This window comes from Poecile atricapillus, chromosome 16 (assembly GCF_030490865.1).
Source record: "Poecile atricapillus isolate bPoeAtr1 chromosome 16, bPoeAtr1.hap1, whole genome shotgun sequence".
Taxonomy (NCBI): domain Eukaryota; kingdom Metazoa; phylum Chordata; class Aves; order Passeriformes; family Paridae; genus Poecile; species Poecile atricapillus.
Window position 1 is genome coordinate 10,056,821 of NC_081264.1, and position 21,310 is coordinate 10,078,130.

The following is a 21,310-nucleotide window of genomic DNA, read 5'->3' on the forward strand; positions in this document are numbered from 1 at the left end:
ATCAAAGGAATGAAAAATTCTAGTATTAACTAATGAATTCATGACAATTTTCAGTCTTTTTACTTTATGGTCATGTCAACTGAAAATGCTGAAGGAGCTCAGGGGACTTTGGAAAATCACCTGGCTCAGGGTCATTACTGTACAGGAGCTTCTAGGCTCCTAGAAAAGAATATTCTAGACAGGAAGAATAGGGAAAAAACTCCTTTATGAGTCTTCCTAACTAACCAGTACCTAGTACAAATGCATAACCAAATCTAATATGACAACAAGAATGGTCTTAGAAGAGCTACCTCGAGTTTTACACATATAATTTTAAAGCTGCTGCCTCCAAGGATGGAAAGCCCTTAGGGGAAGCTGCACTGAACTCTTCTGCTAAAGCTTTTTGTACTAAATAACTATACATTTTGGTGATCTTTCTTTATAATGCTGAAAAGAATCAACACCTTCAAAAGCATAACTACAGGGGAAAACCATTGAATATTTGTATACAAACAAAACACACCAGATATGAATGCTTCTCACCCAGCCAAATTTAAGCATTATGTGATTTTGGAAAAAATAAATATCAGAAAAAAACCACAGAATTTATCTTGCAAACTCAAACACAGAAACTTCCAACCATTTTAGGGGATGCTGTTGGAAAAACTCAGTTCCTTTGGTGAGAAGCAAACTTTCCCAGAGAATATGAGGAGTACAGCAAGGTTACAGAGCAAGCCTATACTGTGCTTAAGCTCTCCATTAATCATAGATGAAGCCCAGCAGAGGAACTGCCTCTCCTCATCTTGCTCTCTAGGGAAGTGCAGCTCGGTGAGATTCAGCTCCAGGCTTCCTCTTTTCCAGGCTGGGGCAGGGAACCATCAGCTGGGCCTGGCTTTGCAGAACCAGCTCCTTGGCCAAAGTGGCTCCAGTGCTGCAGTTTCCCACTGGGAGCTGCTGCTGGCTCCTGCACCACTACAGCAAAAACCCATTTCTGCAATCCAGAGCAGGCACTGCTCCCTGTGATCCCGAATAAGAAAAGCATTCAAGGACTCACCCTTCTGCCAGGAAAACCTCAAGTAACAATGTAATTCCATCCTTTCTCAGATATTTCACTGCTTGCCCAGGAAGATAAGGCACACATTGCCCATTTCGTGTTTCTGAACAAAGGAACTGCCACCCAAAATCCAGGGCTGAGAAACCAGGCCAGCGTTTTTCTGTTCAGTTCCAGATTAGCTCCCAACACCATGATGGGAGACCTCCCCAACCTGATGAGCCCCACCTTAAAATAGAGTCATAAGACTGTATTTTAAAATTTTGATTAAGAAATTTTAATTAAGACTATATTTTAAATTTTTCACCAAGGAAGGGACTGCAAAGAGGGTCACAAGCCCTGGGTTTGAGGACAAAAAACTCTGCTATCCCAATAAAGGGATAAATCCAGAAGCGAGAGTTTGATTTTACTGAGAATGACTCCCCAAGACTCCTAAGACACATCAGGAAGATAAATACTACACATCCTGGGCAGCCAAAGGAGTAAATTCAGGGAATATTCCCCAAGCATGAGATGATCCTGTGTTTCCAGGTCCTACAGCTTCTACACAAAGGACGTGGGTAAGGGCATCCCACAGAGCCCTGTACACGAACAGCCTGGCATTCCACTGCTTCCCAAAGCTTTACACTTTATTCTCAGCAAGCCAGCCCTCACTTGGCTATGGAAAAGGACAAACCATAAGGATCTTTGGATTTTGAAGTCTTTGGGTCTGGACACGACAGCACTCCACTGACGCTCTGGGGCTCCTCTGGAGCACCATGTGCCTCCAGGCAAGATCCATCCCTGCGTGGGAATCCACACTTCCACACGGGAAGAAACAGGCACATCAGCTGCTGAAGCAGCAGGTTGGGTTTATTTGGATAATGCTGAAATGAGAACTGATCCTGAGACTCCACCAGCCAGAGCTGGGTATCTCATCTGGCACGTTCAGCTTGCAGGAGAGCCACTCCCTTCCATATCCCTTCAAACCGCCTCTGTCCTCGCCTCCTCCACCCTCCTCATGGCAGGAGGGAGCTGTGTTCCATGCCAGGCACCTCCAGCCCAGCAGCTCCTTGTCTCTTCAATCCCCAGCACGCTGGACATCCCAGCAGGGCAGTTCTAATGTTTAATCCCATCCTCCTTGTGCTGCTGCACATCCCAGTGTGACCCCACTGAAGGCAAACCCACGAGGCCCATGTGAGCCTGCTGGCTGTGGCACAGCATCCCACACTCATCTCCATATCTGGGATCAGCAGGTACCCAACAACTCCCCAGCAGCACAGACCCACCACCAGCAACACAATCTGCTGCTGCTCAGGGACTGGAACTGCTTGTGAGTGACATGTGGCTCAGAGGTCACTTTCAAGAGCGTAAAAACAAAAAAAAAAAAAAAGAAAAAATATGGGGAAGGTTTCTTGGAATTATAAAATACTAAAAACAGAGTCACCCCTCAGTAACAGCAGGGTAAAACTGAAATTTCAAAGCAGAAACACGTTTTCAAATGCAGTGCCACAGGACAGAAAGGGAAGAAAGCACTATCACCTTTATAAAGATTCTGCTTAAGCATCCTCATTAAAAAGGGATAAATAGTAGCAGTGTGTAATCATTACAGTAATCCAATATATTTTTGTGTCCCCAACACTCAATTAAATTTATTGAGACTCCAGAGCTACCATACACAGCTTGAGAGCGTGCAGCATCTGCTACTTCCAAGATGAGTCATGGTAGGAAATTCCCCTGTATTTTCTAGGAACCAGTCAGGCAGCCAGTGATTGAAACAGTGATGTGACTGTATATAACACCCACACAAATAAGAAATAACTTCCATCAATAAATGTACATTATATTTAACCTACTAGCTGCAGATTTCAAGTAAGAGATTACAATTAGAAAGATGGTTTTGGGAAAATATTCCCCAGCTTAATTTGAATGCAACGTAAATTTTGCCAGGAAACATTAAAGGTCAGAACAGACTGGAAGAAGAGAAACTAATTCAAATAAGTTGCAGGAATTTGAGGACATTTTAAAGAAAATAAGTAAATATGCAACAAAGCAACACCCCACAGCACTTGCCTCCATTTTCAAGTGCTGCATCATTAACTCTACAATCTCTTATCACATCTGTCCCTCCCCAAACCTTAAATAATCTCAACTGTCCCCCTGCACCTTCTGTTTTAGACAGAACTACAGAGGACCAAACTCCTTCTCACCCTCTGACTTCACTCCAAAACACCAGACTAGAATTGCCTCATTTCCAACAGCCACGCTGTTTCCTGCATCCCCAGATGTTCCCAATCACAGAGGTGCTTTGTGTCACTCTGCCAACAGCTGGATCTGTCGCTGTCCCCTCACTCAGATGTGTGGCAGCCCCACAAAAGCCTCTCAGAGGACACATCCACAGCAGTGCTGCCTCTAAACTGGCCTCTGGAGTAAACCCTCAACTTAAAAGCATCCTGGTCATGTCCACCTCTCACTTCCAAACAAGTTACTATTGCGATGTGAAAAATTTAAACTTACCTGAGGTTTGAGGTAAGCCAGAATAATCTGGATTTTGAGCGTCAGGTCATGTTACCACATGGCCTCCAAGGAAGGAATGCAGCCTCACTGACAGCACAGAACAAGTTCCTACTTAGCAGGTACTGAGTCTTTTGCTAGGCCAAAAAAATTCAAGGTCCAACACAAATTTAGGAAGTTATTTTGTACTGTGTTGATCAATTTCAGTATTTTTCGTCCATGATCAAAACAGCTGCAAAGAAAGTGAATGGATGTAGGACTGCAATTCAGGTGGTTTTGGAGCACTGGTTATGTATTTCAAGCTAAAGACAAATTTTTGGGTTTGACTTCTAATCTGATGAGAGCTCGGACATTTGTGTGCAAGCAGCCAACTAATAACCCTTCCAGATAAGGCCTGGGGCTCCTAGAATTACCAAACAGCAGCAGTCTCACCTTCAGAGAGTACACCATGGCCTTCTTGAGTTACCAGGACTCTTGATAAAAATCCAGTAGGACAAAAGAGAAATTCCACCTCACTTTTGAATACCTGAAAGTCACATCCTCATTCATCAATGGAGAGAGCCTAAAACAAATCCACCACAAACCAGAAACTGGAAGGATATCTGCTTACACAAGACCATGGACACAGAACAGCAAGAGTCACTAATTTTCACCAAGGAAGGGACTGCAAAGAGGGTCACAAGCCCTGGGTTTGAGGACAAAAAACTATTTGCTATTCCAATAAAGGGATAAATCCAGAAGTGAGAGTTTGGTTTTACTGAGAATGAATCCCCAAACTCATGCAGGCTCCCTCTGCAACCCTAGCCCAGTCCTCAGCTCTCTAAAGACAAAACTTTAGGTGAATTGTGACACCACCCAATTATCTGCAATATTTATACTGACAATCAATTTCTCCAAGCATGAACCTAAATCCACATTTCCACCTAGGTTAGCTAAATGTGGCACCTGTTTCTGCCATGTTATTATAATGAATTAGCAGCAGTATGTCAAGAGAAGAGAATTACTAATACACAGTTTTCCCCAGCACTCACAGAACCCTTTCCCCTTGCCAGCATCAGACATCACCTAAACTCAATTTTTTTCCCCAGACATTGAATTTTCTTTAGAAGAGTTCTGGTCAAGGGCTTTTCAGAAAACACCTGGTATAAAGTAAAGCTGGATTCTTTGCAAATATTTACACTAAATTAATGGTTTGTTCTGAAGTATCAGATCATTCCATTTAGCAGCAATAAAGTAAGGCACAGACCAGGCTGCAAGAATCCATAGCTGGTTTTAGTTCTGCAGGAAAGTATCAATTTTATCAGAATGTGTTGCTTTTCAGACTGGCCTTCAATTGCACAGCAGCACTCATCCAGTACCGAATTCACAGACGTGGATCCACACAATCATATTAATATAGTGTCTTGTTTCTATCTGCAATCAGTGCTACAAAGAGGAGATGAAGATACAAAATCAGAGTATTATAACCAAAACTTCTATGTTCACAAGTCTACTCAATTCCCAGGTCCCTCCTGCTTTCCCAAAAACACAAACCCAAATTCCCTGAAGCAACAGGAAAGAGCATAGACAGACCTGTGCATACAATGGCCTCCATTTGCCCTTATGCATTTTAAGTTATCCTACAGGAAGCGCTACTGAAACACAAACCAAACCAGATTTGTCAGAGACCTCCAGGAGTCTGAAGAGCAGCTCATGGGCAGCTGTTACAGGAAACCTGCTCAGCAAAATGGCCATAACCCATTTGTCATGTGTCATCTTTCTGGGGAAGTGCCAGCTGCATGCCCAGGAGTTGGTACCAGTACGAGGAGTGTGGGTAATGTCAGTAATTATGTGCATTATATAAGGTGTGCTTGCAACACTCCCATTTCCTTCTCCATAAAGATTAAAACTGTGGCTTCTAAATAGCTTAACTGTTTGATGGAGACAAGCACAGCAGTGCTGCTCCCAAGAACTGCAGGAACTGATGTTCCAAACCAAGGTTAAGATCCAGCAGTGTCTCCAAGCAATAAGGGCTGCTGGGCACACGAGGTCAGTCGTGGCCAGAAGCTCCACCTTGGGAACATCTGCAGAATCCGTGCAGTGACCTGGCTGCCCCAGTTTGAGTTTCAGCTGCCAGTGCCCATGAAGCACAGCATCCCTGAGGGGCCCTGATGGGATGCAGGAACAGCTCAGTTCTCAGCACAGCATTGCACAGCCTGAATTATTCTCACAGGAATCCTACATTGCACCTCGGCACTCACCTAGCCTGGATAAAAGGAGGACCCAAAGATTTTACCTGTGCTGGCGCTGAATGAATACATAGATTTAAAATGCTCTTTTCCACAGAGTATGATTCAGCTACCCCACTATACACACACAAAACATGTACAGCTTCAAAATGCTTCTTAAACACCACAGCAGCCCACCCAGAAATGCATCTGCATGAACCCTTCAATGTACAGACCACCAGCTCTCAGCACTGCATCATTCATAGCTCTGGTAAAGAACTGAATGTGAGCACTGCCACTTCTATATTGTGTTTTAAAACCCATTTTATGTCCATTACTGCTGTGTGAGTGTTATTCAGGAAGACACAACAATTCCCACAGCGTGTGCAGAATAGCACACAGGCAAACACCCCCCAGCCTGCCATGGGGATATGAACCAACCACTACACTGTAAATATGACCTCTGACTTCTGTGTCTGCAGTGTGAAACAACTTCCAAACCGGGAAGTGAAATGTCAATATCAAGCTTAAAAATTAATAAATGAGCTGAGGAAGCCCCTTTGCCATGCAAGGGCAGGACAAGGAGTGTTTTGTCACCAAAGATTAGCCAATACACAGGAACACATAGGGAAGTACAAGCAGAAAGGACATTTCACATCTCAATGATTAAGACATTTAAGCATTTCATTCATTTCCACCATCACAGTACCTTTACAGCTCTTTCAATCATAGAATCTACTCCAAGGCTAAGGAAAAGAATCCAAGCATGCACCCTGAAGCACAGCACTCCGAACATAGGCTCCCAGAACTTCCTCATCCTCCCCTCCTATCACCCATGGCCAGAAGAGACTGGACTTACTGAGAAAGTGAGATAAAGTAACAGTCAAAACAAATACAAACCACCCTGTAAATCTCTCGAAGGGTAACCCAAGGCAAACACTCAACAAACCCGAGAGATTTTAAAGGCGGCACAGAAAATGTGTCCTTCAAAAGGCTGCACTATCTTCCCTAACAGGGACACACAGAGCCCAGGCACTTTAAGGACAAAGAACAAGATGACCAGCACATAAAGAGAAGGGCACTGTATTCATCTGAAGCACGTTTTTGACAGCAAATTAAAATGTATCATCATTAAAATTAAATACAAGCCAGGAAAAGCTTTTCAAACTAATTCCACAGCAAAATTTGATTTGTGTTCTGGTATGGGATCTGGGTTTAAGTCAGGCCCAACACAGGCAGCAGAGCTCTTTCACTCCGAGTTCCACACCTCAGCAGATAAATTTGGCAGCCTTACACATGGGCTCAAGATTTCCATTTGAACCATCAGAGGTTTCTTGCTTCAATTCAGTAAATGCATTATTTGGCATCTAATTTAGGAGGGAGGATAGCATTTTAAAGCTGCTTCTGAAAACAGTGGAATATTCCCCAATTACTGTAGAAATATCCTGGAAAAGCTACAAGAAATTCAGAAGGTTGAAGGTACATCTGCCACAATCAGCCTGGAAATGCCTTTTAGCCCTGTCCTTCCTCCCAGCATGGATTTATTGAAGCCATAATTAAAAGCATTTACCATCAGGTCTGTCTGATTTCAGATCAGATACTCTAGACTTCATTGCAGCTTCTTCAACAGAAAATGTGAAAGGACCACCATCAACACTGGCAAAGAGACTGATCCCAAAGCTCAGCAAGTGAAATGGTATTTGAGGAAAGCAGATCCTTCAAAATCAACATAAAAAAAATGTTCTGGTCATAGAGAAAAACTGATCTCCAGCACACACCAGTTCTACCAGCAGGAAAAAAAAACTTCCTCTAGATGACAAGACTTCAGCCTTTTACAGCCAAACTGAGTCAGCATGAGACAGTTTAAAGCAGTATGAAAATAACCTCAAAATTCTATACCTTGGTACATAAACTGCTTGTGTGGTACTTAGTATGGCAAGCAGAAGACTTCCATTTAGGAACACACCTTTAACTTTCTTTGAGGAAAATGGAATAACCACTATTAATGCTACAACAAATGCACGTGGCTATGCACTCGACCTAAGGATTGCTGAGTTTTGGTGGCATTTAATCACATCAATATGGGGGGGAAGAGGCAGAGAGCCAGGAAAACATCATAGTTAGCCTTCAGAAAACTTGTTATTTTTAACAGTAAAGTTTAAGATCAGCAACCCTGAAGCAAAATGGTCAGAACATTTTCTTCCACCGATGTTGACAGCACACCAAGAGCTTTCAGAGGGTGAGTATTTTAGGCCAGCACAGCAAAACAGAGATCCCAGGAAGGAAAGTTCACCCACTGTGGTAAAAACCAGCCTAGGAAGGGTGAATTTATTCATCCATTATGCTGAAGAGCTTAAAATAGAAACATTCTATATGTCTCACCTCAGGCCAGGATGAACAACTGAACAGAAGTGAATCACTGTTACAGCAAATGACTGGAAAATACTGATGGAAACTGAGGCTATCTTCTGCCTCTCCCTCCAACACAGGAAAAAGTCCTTATTGCTGCATGTTTTTACAAGGGGAGAACAAAATCAGATGTGTTATTTTTCCTTTTTTTTTCTTTAATTAAACTGGAGAAACAGAGGTTGATCTATAAAGCCTCACCTCTCCCTGCAATCCCTCTTATGCCTCTGTCCTTACCCATGGATGCACAGCTGCAAAAACCAACAGAAAATAGAGACACTTGGGAAATATATCACACCCAGTCCTGCAGCTTTGGAGGTTTAAAAAAACCTTCAAATCTTTAATGAATAAAATTGGGGTGAAGAACTCACGTGTTTAGTGTATTTTGGTACGAAAAAAACCCCAAAACTCTTTAAAACAGTAACTGAGAGCTTAATTTACCAAACACTCTGATTAACAAGAAAAAAACCAAAATTCACATTCAAAATTAGGTATTCCAAAGCCAAAAATACCCAGCTAGCTGCAATTCCCACCTTATGCAGGCAGGCAGGAGTGCTTTGCACTCCCCTCCCCAAGCAGACACACGTTCACTTCCTTCTTCATTGCAACATCAGAAGCTCAACCCGATGCTAACAAGCCACAAGGTTCTGCCCAGAACTTAAAGTCACGCCCCAGTAATTACATAAAATAAGCTCTAAGTACAAGTGGTTAAAAAAAAAAAAAAATCAATTTACTCAGCTTCTGTTTTGCTTTTAATTTCAAAATATTTTGACTGTAGTAAAACAGAAAAGCAATTTTCATTTGAGGTTTGCTCCCTCCACCCAGATCTCTCATTAACTCTTTTTTTATCCAATCTCACTTTAGAATATTAGCACATTCATTTGTCTTAATGCTATGCCAATACAGGGATCAAACCCCTGAATATGGAACCTCTTTAGGAGGACATTTTAAGGCATAGCTGATCTTTACTTTTAGTACATAGAACACAAAGGATGATAGCAATAGTGGGGGGAGGAGAGGAAAAAAAAAAGGAAATGTAGGATAATGTAAAACTAAAACTCAGTTGTGCGGATGTCCCACTCAAAGGTGGTCCAAGACATTAGAGTAACCTACAAAAGCAGCAAAGATCCCCCAAAATCTTTGCAAGCTCCCAATAAAAAGGCAAAGTGTTCTCCCCTGACCTGACCAAAAAACAAGGCAGCACACAAATGCCTGGACAAGAAAACCCCTGTTTGGCATAAAGATAATCCCCCGAGAAGGCACAACACACCACGTAACAGTTTATGGAATCAAAATTTTAAAACCAGTCATTTTTGTTCTACTGATGCCCTGACACCAAAAAGTCCAACAAACCCCCACACAGCCCAGGAGAAGGATCCAGGTCACGGAGCCGGCACCATCCTGCTCCAGAGGGAACGGTACCTGCTGGGCACAGCAGCCTGGGCAGGGTGTGGACATCCCCAAACAGGAACCAAAACCTTCCCCACTGCACACACAGCTCCCTGGCCACCTCCTAGCACCAGCCTTTGCCCTTTGCTGGTTAAATCCCCTGCTTTTTAGCTCAGTTGGTCAGAGCATGGTGCTAATATCATTAAGAAAATGAGCTTTGGGAGGTTTCTTCACTCACTGCTCAACTGGGGGGGCAGATTTTGCCCCACATCCCCCTGCTACAAACACAGCAGCAAACCCTGGTGCTTCTGTGGCATCAGCACTGGGAAGTTCCTCCTGCCAGGGTGAGTGGGAACTCCTCACCTCCACAATCCCATCTCCCAAACAATTTCCAAGCTGCTGGAATACAAAGGCACAGGACACAGAGGGGGTTTCACCCTGCCCCTCAGCCTTTCAGCTCTGCTCTGCAAGAGTTCCTAATTTATGAATGATGACACCAATTAAGCGTCCCCTTTGTTCAGAGACAGAGATCATAAACATGAAAGTTTTCTGACTTCCTCTCTCCACGCCCTCGAGGCTCTCACCCACAGCTTCACTGACAGGCAGCTGCAAACGCTCTCTGGATGGGGAGGCCCTGTCACCAGGAGCCAAACGCTTTTTAAACTGAAATCTTTTCTTTTTTAAACACCCACCACAAATTCCCTGGATGGCTTTGGAAGCCAGGTGCTCAGAAAGGCTTCTCTTGTGCTGCTCTGTTTACTCAAAATAATGATCTTCCTGAAGAAAAAAACAAACAAACTCTCCTCCATTTGTGTTAATGAAACAGTCTATTTGTAGACAATGAATATAAACTGGTGCTTCCTTTTCTAACTTTAGGATCTTGGTTATACCCTGCAAGTAATTCTCACACTTAAACAATAAACAAGATTTCATATTATGAAGTAACTTTTTACCTTCACGTGATTTCTGTCATATGGGGCCATGGCCTAACATTTAAAAAATCCACTGTATACCTGAAATATGAAACACCATTTTATGTTTCGGAATACCTATATCATCATCTAGTCAATATTGTCAGTGCCTCAATACAAACCTTCTGCTTGGGATTTTCCCCCACTTTTTAAGGCAGGGATACTTATCCATGTAGATTATAAAACACTGAACAATGAACATACAGCAAATTGTGTCAGCCTTTTAGAAAAGCCTTTCCTCAGTTAAATCTGAATACAAAACCTTAAAAAAAAAATAAAAATTGTTCCATTTACAAAGAAAAAGCAGGGCAAATTCCGAGTTAGGCAGACACACAGGAAAAACTCAGCTGATTATATAGCATTTCTTTTGGCATGAAGGTGCTAAGGGCTCACTAGTGGCAGAATAAGTCATCATCAAGATGCTGAACTGCCAAAATTCACTGAGGCTACGGCATGACCTGCATGCAAAGCCAGCCGTGAAATCGCAGCGAACGCTCAAGGCAGGCTCGAACATCCCTGCATATGCTCCAGTTCTGCTCCAGACCACTCCAGAGCTCTGGAATTGCAGCAGCATGGATCTACCCAGGGTAATTGCAGGTGAAGCCAGGGAACAGCCACTATCAGAGCTGTTAAGGCTCCCTAATGAATGGTCTAACAATAACCCAGGCTTAACCAGTTCTCTCACTGCAGGACCTTAACCATAATAAGCCCCTTGAAAATTCCTACAGTGTTTTCCAAAGATCTTACAGCATGAGGCTGCTAACTGTGCTCTCACAGCCTGTGAGGCAAGTATTAGTCAAGCTTTATTTTTTTTTTTTGTTTAAGTAGAGATAAAAAAGTGAGGCAGAAAGCTGGCAAACAACTTCCCTGTGGATACACAGTGACTAGAGGCATACAGAATCCAGATCTTCCAGATTCCAGCCCTGTCATCAACCAAAAGGCCATCATTAGGAGGAAAGAAATTAGTCTGGTCTTATAAATAGCATTTGAATATAAGCCTTGCTAAAATATTTGCAAGGAGTTGACCTTAAACACCAGCAGAGCTGCACTGGTAGCCTGGGGCTCTGAGCACCAGCTTGCACAGCACTGGGACTGAGATCCCATCCCTCTGCCTCCCTGATGTCCCCAGAGCCTGGATCCAGCACAAACTGCCCAACAGATCAGTCTCGTTCTACCTCCTCTGGTTTGGGCTCAGCATATCAAAAAATATGAGACTGCTCTAAAAATATAAACAGCATTGCTGTAAAATACTCAGGTAGGCAGGAAAAAGTAAATTAACAACAAGCCTGAGTCAGCAACTTTCTGCTGCTTTAAGGTACCAAGTGAGACTGGCAGAAATCTCCCTGTGACACAAGAACTGTAATGTAGAAAAGGTGCCCAACACACCTAAAATCTGGAGCATTTGTCCAAGTTAATCATTCAAACTGCTCAGACTGTATTATCACCCATTTACCTACAGGTAATTTCTGCAGGTCTCAAATGCCTAAGTGAGATATATTTTGATTTATGGCATTTCCATATGGCACTACAAAGCAGCAGATCTTTTTCTGCACTACAGTTTCAATACCTGCAGCAGATCTAACTCCTGGGCTACAATTCCTGCCACAGAATACTAAGGCAAATACTGACTTTTGCAACAAAAACTCCTCTTATTCTGTCTCATTCTGTAAGAGTCTAAATTAATTTGAAGTAATGTACTTCTAGTAAGGCAACCCTATGATACTAAGTGGAAAACTACAAAAGCAGAGTTAAAGCAAACACAAGAAAAATAAGACTTTGTGTAGCACAATAAGTACTCATTTATTCTGGTTTAGGTGCCTGTGCTTCTCCCTCCCACCCATGTGGGCCATGCCCAAGTGCTGAACACACAACCTCTAAACCACAACAGGAGCTCTCAGTCCAAGGGAAGAGCTGGAAATGGAAAACTTGTTATCTTCTGTGGGGATCCTCCACAGAGGAAAAACACCACAGATAAAAAGCACACAAGAAATTTTGAGAAAAAGCTGCCTGGGCGGAACAACAAATTGGAATGTTTTTTATTTCTATTCCTCACTTTAGCAGCTAACTGTTGTTACAGGCAGGAGAGCCATAAAATCCTATTTTTGGCTGTCTGTTTCCCAAATGACAGCAAACTCCTGACTCTGGGAACGTGAACATCCCACACTGCAACTAAAGGCTCGTGTCTCTTAATGAAAAAGCAGCAGAGATAAAATTCTCTGTGTCCTGCCCAGGAAGACCAAACTCCCTGGATTATTATGCATTAAAGCACCACTGGACTGTGGCACAGCGGATGAGACCTGACTCTCAACAGAGCCTGTTTCCATCCCAGCTCACATTTAGGGCTCAATTATCTTATCTGCTCTGCCACTCGCATACTTTCCAGATAAGAAATGTTTTTCCCCTCTTCTGAAGAGCTAAAACTGACAGCACTACCAGTGTTGAGATTAGAAATGCTAGAAATTAGAATTCATTTGGGCTAATGCTTTTTAAAAAATATTTCATGTGCAGGCTAAGGCTGGGAATTGGAGCTAATTGAGATGCTGTGTGAGGTTTAACACCAGCAGGATGTTCCACAAGGGGAAAGGGAGTGTGGTCCCCACTTCAGTGTCCTCACAGGGTTTAGGTCAACCATCAGTTCATCTCCAGTTGAGAAACTGCTCAAGAGCTGGGAGGGAGGGAAAAAAGCCTGTTTTCCTCTTCCAATCTATGACTAAGGATGAGGCAAGCGAAGGGAGGATCTAAGATCCTGAAGGCGATGGTTAACAAGAGGTCATTAGTTAATTCCCTCAAGGGTAGATATGACTTCCTTTTATTAAATAACAGCAGTTTTTAATGATGTCAAATACTTGTTGCCATTCTAAAGGACACAGCATATTCAAACTTTACCTGAACCAGGAAGAATAAGCAGAGACACACAAACCCTGAACTGAGAGGCAGATTGTCACTAATCAAGGAGGAAAAAAGGTTCCTCTGATTTTTACCCCAAAAATTTACAATATATATTCTTTCTTAATTATGTACTTTTGGCCTAACAAAAGCAAATTTAGCATAAAATCTGTTTGAATCAGTACTTTAAGACGTACAAATAAATTGAATCATTAGAAAAAAAGACAACCACAAGCACCATTCTAAGGTTTAAATGAAGACTCTTGCTTAAATAATTTCTGAAAAAGCTTAATCAATGAACATTTATGACTAGCCATTAATTACCTGTATGACCACAGTACCTGGGAGCTTCAGTTACCCTGCAGCAAAGCCCTACAGAGCCAGAGCAGAAGCAATGCCTGCTCTGGAGAGATTACAATCATCCAAATATGAATAGTTAAGAAACACAGGTGAGCACAAGGAAATAGGTGACTGGAATTTATGTTCTCTGCAGCTGCACCTTAGTCCACTTTCCCTTGTGCACTGCAAGGACGAAGGTGTGTGTTTGTTTCCTCTCCCTGACTCAGTAAAAAAAAAAAAACAACAAAACAACCCTGCAGAAGTCACATAAAGACAAAAAAAACCTCCTAAAAAGACACAGAAAGAAGGTGTTTTGGCTAGTAAGACTGGAAGAAAACTATTTACACATTTTAATACCTCTGCTTCCCATCTGAGAGAAAAAGGATTTTTAATATTTTTTCTGTTTTTTTTAAGCTGTCATCCCACAGGGCAAGACTGTACCATAGTAAAAGGGCAGACACACAACTTTTGAAAGCATTCTGCTGCCATTTAAAAGAATCCTTTGAAATTACCACACAACACAGTAGTGCACCCAATACAAACCAACAGCCAGAGCTGTTTACAAGTTTTCTGCTCAGTGTTAGACTGAAAACCCCAACCCTTTTTGCTGTGTAATAAATCAATGCTCCACGTTTAACAATTTTCAGTGGTACCATATGCTACGTAGTCCCATATGTTCCATTACAAGGGAGAAAAACATCATCTCAACATGAATCATCACTGACTGTGTTCCTGTAAATCTGGCTTAAATGCTCACAATGTTCAAGGGCAACCCTAAATAAATCTGCTCAATATTATGCCAGATTCTGTGCAACAGAATCACAGCTCACATATAAAAATTAGAGGAGAATGAGGTTTAATGTAGGAAGTGAACACAGTCTGCATCTCTCTAAAAACAGACTTGCCACAACGTTTGGCACACATTCACCAGTTCCAGTCTAATAATGACATCCTGCTCACAAAATGTTGATGGTATCTGGTAGTCCCAACCCCTTTCATCCTAAACTGCTTGATATATGTGGAAATACATGCATTGAATACAAGATTCATTCCTCCCAGTGCCAGGTCCTGCACCACAGCATCCTGGGGAGTAGTTTGTAGAAAAGTAAGAAATACAAAACAAACGCATGTACGTGTTTTAGACTCCAGGGGAATGCAGCTGGAAGTGGATGGTTTATCCAGGATTTTGGGTTAACATCTCCACTCTCACAGTGACAATTTTCTTAGGGAGGTACCAACAGCTTTTTCTCTCTCTTCCCAAAGACTGTCACCTGCAGCACAAAACCTGCTCATCCCAAATCAAACTCGTGGAACACCAAGGTCATCATTTGCCCTTCTTTTGAGGAATTTCTTGGGCTCTCATTAATCCAGCATCATAATTAACAGTGACAGCAGGAAGAGGTGCAAATGGAGGCCATGCTGGGAGAATGTCCCTATTTGAAAGCCTTTAGTAGCCAAGGAGGGACCACAAGTGACCACACGCTCCCATGGAATGACTGGCTTCATTAAATTCTAAATCAACCAGAGTCCAGTTTGACCTAATATTCAGGGTGGGGAAAAAAAGTAATTACATCAACATCAAGCTATTACCTGTCCAAGGGCATAAGTGCCTAGTTCATTAGCAACTCAGACAAACTTGTTTTGTAAGCTCCCTATATTAAATTTGAAATTTCCCTGCCCTTACAAATTAAACTAACGATTTGTGACACAAACATGAGTATATAAACAAGGAATCTTCCAACCTACTCAAATCCAACATGCTCATTGCCATCCTGAATAAGAACAAACTTATTAGCCAGACTAATTTCAGTATTTAATTCATTTAAATAAATTAAAAAATAATTTAAAAACAAATATTAGCAGTACTCCAGATTTCTTGAATCTTAGAGCAAAATCTACTGATCCTTAAAAATACGTATTTTTCATATTTCCAACAGGATGTTAGAAGTGAATTCTCATGGTTTAGTTCTACAGAATAAGGGCAACATGTCATGTTAGGAACACTGCTCTTTAATGCTGGAAGTGGGGCTTTAGAACAATTGAGAAGCTGCCACAGTGCCATTAATAATGCAGATATCCAACATCCTTCAGTAGCTCAAGAGATGGATGACCACACCCAATTAATTTAATTTCTATTTCAACTTTCCTCCTCATTAATGAGGAGCTGAGGCTCTCACAGATGAGAGTTCCCAGCACACAATTCCAGTGATGACTTTCAAGTGATGCCCACTACATCATCACAATGAAGTCACAACCTGTGCTACCCACGTAAAAACCAGAGGGGAGACTTCCTTCTTCTTACCCAGAGAGAACCTTAAATTTACCAGATCAATACCTTCCAAAACACACTTCACTCAGAAAATCAAAGCTGCCAAAGTGATTTCAGGGAGTGATAAAAAGACTGTCAGGGAAACTCACTGAGCTGCCCCTGGAAGAACTGATGACCAAGCAGGCACCAGGCAATTGCATCACATTTATTACACAGCCAAGGGCAATCAGATCCTTCTGGCTTAATCAATGGCCTTCAAATGAGGAAGTAGATTGAAAATAATAAGCATAAAACAAAATACTCTTTTGGGTTCACTTTTTGAATTTTTTTCTGATGCGTGAAAGCACGTCTATTAACAAAGCTGAGTACATGCTGAAACAGAATTTTATAGAAATCTACTTTTTCAATACCTTTGATGCTAAAATTGCACTTTTACTCCAAGTTAGTTTGCTGTAAATGCTGTGACTGAACTGTAGAGGGGTCCTGTTAAAAGACTTTGAGCTCTGTCTTAAAACATGTATTTTCTATTAAAAAACATTAACCTTCGACACCTTTTTTTGTGCAAAAAGCAACAAATAAATAAAATTTAAAGTGTTCCACAAACACCTCGTTCCCTGGCATTTCTCATAACCTGGATGTTGCAGCATCTCACAAGGCTGCAGAACAACCTGGAACAAAAACCTGTAAGAGGAGAAAACAACGAGTCTGTGTTCCTGGTCCAAACTCACTGACCACTGCCCTGTCCCTGCTCCTCCTCTGCTCCCTAGCAGTCCAGTAAACTCCAGCCCTGATCCATACAAACAGGGTTTTTCCTTTAAAAGAAGACAGCAGGTTACTCAGAAGGAACAGAACTCATTTCTGCTGAAAGTTTCCCCCATCCAGCAACACATTACGGAAAAGAAATCTAACAGTAAAACCCTGTTGATGCAAGAGCCACATTTAGAATGCACACAAGTAGAAATATCTCATCTTTAAAAGCTTTGACTTGCTAAGATCCTTTTTAACTGATAATGATGCAACAATGGAAAAGGGAAGCACTTACAGAGAATCAGTGTAAGGAATGCACACACACGAACAAGAATTAGTTTGCAATCTGAAAGGCCTCGTACAGAAAAGGGTGGATGGAAACAACCCAGCTCAAGGTTTCCTCAAATCAGATGCCAGAGGAAGTTATATGATGAGCTGGACAGCAAATAAGAAATCTGGATTTGATAAATGAGGCATTTATCTAGACAGGAACAGTTTGCAGCCTCACTGTGGGTGCATGAAAGAATCATCCAACATCTGTACGAAGCTCAGTGTTAAAAGAGATTGCAGAGAGGTGTTTACATTTAAAACATGCCCTATATTGTTATACTAGCCCTGAGAATGCAAAAATAGCTACCTACCAGAAATAGCCCAATTTTAAGCTCATAGAGAGGACTAGCATGGTGTATTATCTCTCTTCACAAACAATCCACTCTCAACACAGAAACAACAACACGTGTCCTCTGGTAAATCTGGTATGGGATGCATCAAAATAATGACCACTGGCAAAACAAGCTGCATCACTCCCAGCACTGCAGCATTTTAAACATTTGCTAAAATATGTCAACAGACCTTGGGGAACAGACTGGAGCCCACTTATTCTCAAAAAACATAAGCACCACAAACCACGGCCAGCACTGCTGTACCCAGTAACTTTAAATCACCCTGTGTTCTGCGGAACAGTATCCACATGGATCCAGAACCCTGACTGCTTCCACCTTCTTATGTGGATCACCAGCCACAAAGATGGGCAGGGGGATTCAAAATCCTTCTGGCACAACCAGGGCCAGAATCAGCACCGCCTGCTTTGCTGTTTTTAAACAAACACGGAGCTGCTGCTGGACTGTGTAAGCCCAGCATTCCACACACCTCCCAGAGCAGTGTCCCACCGGCTTCTCCTCCATCCTGGGGAGAACAGCCCAGCTGGGGACAGCAAACCCAGCACAGAGCTGCTCAATTCTGCCCAGGCTCAGGAAGTGACCAGGGAAAACCAGGATGCGACCAGGGCTGCTCGGTGGCTACTGAAGTTTAGAACTGCCACAGTTGTAGGATTAGGGAATACATTCCACTCACGTTCCTGGGGAAGGGGGGTGAGGAGACACGAGGAGATGTATTTATAAAACAAAATTCTGAAGGCTTAGTACTTGCCTCGTGTCCTCCTTCCTTCTCCTTCCCACGCAAGTACGAGTGCTGCTCGATGGCATCCAGCACCTACAGCAAATCATTTCCCCGTGTCATTAAAAGGACAGAGACATCTGCTCGCACCAGACCTACGTCATTGCTTCCAACTCCGCTCAAAGCTGACAGAAACGCAGCTCCCTGTTCTCCTGAATTCCCCAGGTCACATTCCAGCTCACAGAGGGATCTCGGGGTAATCCCAGCGGAGCAGCGCCCGAGCCGTGCCCGGCTCCAGGTGACGGCGGGCGGCCGCTCTCCCTCCTCTCCTCACGCTCCAGCCGGGGCGTTCCCGTCCGCTCGGGGCTGCTCTGCCGGAGCTCCGACTTCCAGAGAGCTCGCGGGGACAGCTCCCGGCACACGGGAGAGAGGCAAGGAACGAGGGAGCGAAGGAAGAAGGGCAAGAAGGAGCGGCTGTTCCCGGTCCCCCGGCACGAGGTGCGGGGCAGCTGCCCTCGTCCTGCCCCCGGCCGGGCTCTCTCAGACCCCTACACCCCACACTCGCAGCCCCGCGGGAGCTGCCCCGACCCCGAGCAGCCCTGGGCGGACCCCCCATGAGACACCCCGGGACACCCGGCACCGAGCGCTCCGCAAAGTGCCTCTTTTAGCCCCAAACGCGCTGCCAGCCCCAGCGCTGCCCCCTGCCCTCCGCGCCCCGGCGGGACCCGCCTGTCAGCGGCGCCGCTCCCACTGCCGGTGCCTCACCTGGTGCCGGCCGGCGGCAACGAGCCACGTCCGCGGGGCCCGGGCGGGGAGGGACGAGGAGAGGAGGAGAAGAAGGAGGAGGAGAAGGAGAGGGGGACGGAGCGTGTCCGCCGGGCCGTGCCCGTCACCGTCGCTTCCTGCCCGGCCCCGCTCGGCGCTCGGCTACTCCGCCTGGCAGCTCAGGCCGGGCCGCTGAGCGGCGCCGCCTCACGGAGCGCGCCGCCCGCGCCATCGGCGCTCGATTGAGCCGGCTGCGCGGCCCCGCGGCGGGAGCGGGGGCTCTGAGGGAGGGGGAATGGCGGGATCGCGGTGTGGGGTCGGCGAGATCAGGGTGTGCGTGTGGGGCTGTTAGCGGCTGCAGCTGCCTCGGCTGGGGGTGTTTGTGTCGGGGCTCAGGTGTGCGTGAGGGGTGTTAGGGCCCATAGTGCTCTCAGGTGTGTATGGGGGTGGTTGGGCCCACAGCGGGTTCAGGTGTGTGTGTGAGGGACTTGCGGACCAACAGTGGTTTCAGGGGGCCGAGGGACCGAGCGCTGTAGTAACCTCAGGTGTAGGGAGGGGAGCGGGATGATGAGGTCTACAGTGGTCTCAAGTATGAGGAATGGATGTTGGGGTCCATATCAGGCTCAGGTGTGTGTGTGTAGAGGGGTGTCAGGGGCCATAATTAGTTCTGAGGTGTTTGTGTACACTGTTAGGGTCTGTAGTGGTCTCAGATGTTCGTGTGTTGGGGCCCACAACCAGCTCCTGTGCGAGGGGACAATGTTTGGGCGCAGTAAAAAGGCAGCTCTGGGTCTTCAATCTGGTGCTGAGGTGCTGGGGGAGCCCTGACAGGGACTGTGTGTCCTGTGGCACGTCCCAGCAGGAAGAGGCCCCTGGTACCCAAACAGGAGCAGCTGTGATTTGGCAGCAAAACCCCAAAGGAAAAGGAACTGTAGCAGGGGTTGAGAGCTCTGGGTTAGGAGTTGCTCAGAGCAGAGGCAGGGTAAGGTGAGTTCATGCTGTTTCTGCCACGCTTGGTGGTTCCCCACAGCCTCTAAACCTAAGCACTTCATAGCTGTAGAGGCTTATTTGACGGGGGGGGTTAATTACTTTATTTTTGTAAATAAAACTGAAGGAGCAGAGCTTTATCTGCCAGTACCTGGTGCAGCCTCATTCTGCCAACCTGCTCCTGACAGCTGTTCCCCTTCTTGGGCTTCTAGAAGCATCCTCAGAGAGCTGTGTGAAACCACAGATACAGAAACCTGAGAGCCCCGAGTCCCAGGTGAGGGGTGTTGGTGTGTCCTGTGCCTCAGAGGCCAAGGTACAATACCAGCTGTCCTCATTGTAGTCGAATAATTTCACACAGTGAGTTTCCTGTTTATAAGCTGAGCTTCACAATCTCATTTTTGCCCTCCGTTTCTTAAAAGTGGAAAGAAGAGCACAGTGAGCACGACTCATCTGTCAGCAGCTCTGTGAAAAGCTGATGCTGAGCAAGCAGGAGGCAGAGATCTCTCCCCAAACCCAGCGCGTACAAAGCACTGAGTGAGTTGTGACGAGAACAACAGCTCCGATGGAAGCACGAGCCAAGAACAACAGCTCGACAGGGAACTTTACACTTTCCCTGACAGCTCCTTGGGGCGGAGACAGTTAAGTTTCTGCGTTTGTAAGGGAAACATAGCATTCCTTAAAGCTGAGCCTCCTCCCTCGGGTTCCCACTGAATGCCTGAGAGATGACAGCAGAGGGTGTCTCCAGCAGGCTCCTATTAAACAGGAGGAATTAGCACGGACGGAGCAAGAGCGAGATCCCAGTTTTGACCACAGAGTGAGCAAAAAAGCTTTGCATCAGCAGCAGTTTGCAGTTTTTTTACCCACTGACTGTACACAGCTCCTCTTCAGGGGGTTCCTGTGCCCTCGTGTTGGTGCCTGCACCTGTCCGATGTGCGAAGGGCTGTGCTGGGAGGGCAGATCAGCTCCAAACAGAAAGTGCTGAGGCAGCAGTGAGGCAGGACAGATGATCCTTGGGAGGGCAGTTGTGGTTCAGACATACTGGGAACTGGTTTGATATCCCCAGCAGCACAAACCCGGCTGGCCGGGGAGCTGGTGAGCCGAGTATGTGGACAGATGGAATAGATACAGACAGGAAATGGGGGGGAAAGGGGAAATATTAGTGTTTGTACAGCTCCGAGGAGGCTCTGGTTAGTTCTGGAGTCCTGCAGTCCCATTTATATTTTTAGCTCAGTAACTGGATGGCTTTTGGGGAGTGACTGGAGGAGCTCGAGCCAGGTGTGAGTGTGGGGAGAGGACAAACCTCTGGGCACCAGGCAGCTCATGCGATGTGGCAGCCGCCACCACGCCCTTTCCTGTTCACCCCGGGGCCCCGGGCAGCCGTGCCAGCCACACTGCCTGAGTGGGGAGAAGGGAAAAGGAGGGGTTTCCA

General features: G+C 44.9%; 1 protein-coding gene across 6 annotated transcripts in view; it reads right to left on the minus strand.

The window, feature by feature from the left end:
* TAOK3 (TAO kinase 3) overlaps positions 1–19,056 on the minus strand; it is a 75,650-nt gene extending 56,594 nt beyond the window's left edge. For 2 of the 6 annotated variants that reach the window (XM_058851961.1, XM_058851956.1), the window contains exon 1: positions 18,898–19,056. The gene's annotated coding sequence lies outside the window, so the exon portion shown is untranslated. Of the gene's footprint in view, positions 1–6,439; positions 6,532–8,112; positions 8,233–8,669; positions 8,685–18,897 lie in introns of those variants that run through there. The other 4 variants (XM_058851959.1, XM_058851957.1, XM_058851958.1 and 1 more) reach the window with 4 other exon arrangements.
* Positions 19,057–21,310: the final 2,254 nt, after the last annotated feature.